A 773-nucleotide genomic window follows, 5' to 3' on the forward strand; every position below is an offset into this window, starting at 1 on the left:
CTGACATAGACAAATGGCGAGAGAAATAAACAGAGACCGAGACAAAGCAAGACAAAAAACAAAACAAGGTAGGAGGTGCAGAACCACAGACAAAGGAAGAAACAGACAAAGCAAAAGACAGACAGAGAACGAGATAAAGGAAGATAGAGACAGAGAACGAGATAACACCAGAAATAAAGAAAAGATAGCGAGAGACAGACAAAGAACGAGACAAAGGAAGAAACACAAAGAACGAGACAAAGGAAGAAACACAAAGAACGAGACAAAGGAAGAAACACAAAGAACGAGACAAAGGAAGAAACACAAAGAACGAGACAAAGGATGAGACAGAACGAAACAAAGGAAGAGACAGACAGAGAACGAGATAAAGCCAGAAATAGAGAACAAGATAAACCAAGAGACAGACCGAGAACCAGACAAAGGAAGAAAAAAGAGAACTAAAAGTAAAAAACATCCAGAGAACGAGACAAACCCCGAGACAACCAGAAACCGAGACAAAGTAAGAGACACAAAAAGAAAAGACACATCGATCCGGAAGATAATCAGACCCCCAAACAAACAACAAAAATCCAAGATCCAGAAGGAGAAATTGCCGCAGACTCCCCCCCCCCCCCCAGCGCTGCGAGGCCGAAGCGGCAAAGCGCCTGTCCGGCCGAGACGAGGCGCGAGGAGAGTGAACGAGCGCCGGAGAACGGGTCATCTGGCGCGCGTAATGGCGGAGTCCTGTTCGGGGCGTCGGCGCGCGATAGCGGACGGGAATTGAATGATTTCTG

General features: G+C 46.7%; 1 protein-coding gene across 1 annotated transcript in view; it reads left to right on the forward strand.

Annotated features, from left to right (window-relative positions):
* Positions 1-773, forward strand: part of LOC119590656 (proteoglycan Cow-like) — a gene marked incomplete in the record, with an annotated part of 201,110 nt that overhangs the window by 67,676 nt on the left and 132,661 nt on the right.

This window comes from Penaeus monodon, chromosome 27 (assembly GCF_015228065.2).
Source record: "Penaeus monodon isolate SGIC_2016 chromosome 27, NSTDA_Pmon_1, whole genome shotgun sequence".
Classification (NCBI taxonomy): Eukaryota; Metazoa; Arthropoda; class Malacostraca; order Decapoda; family Penaeidae; genus Penaeus; species Penaeus monodon.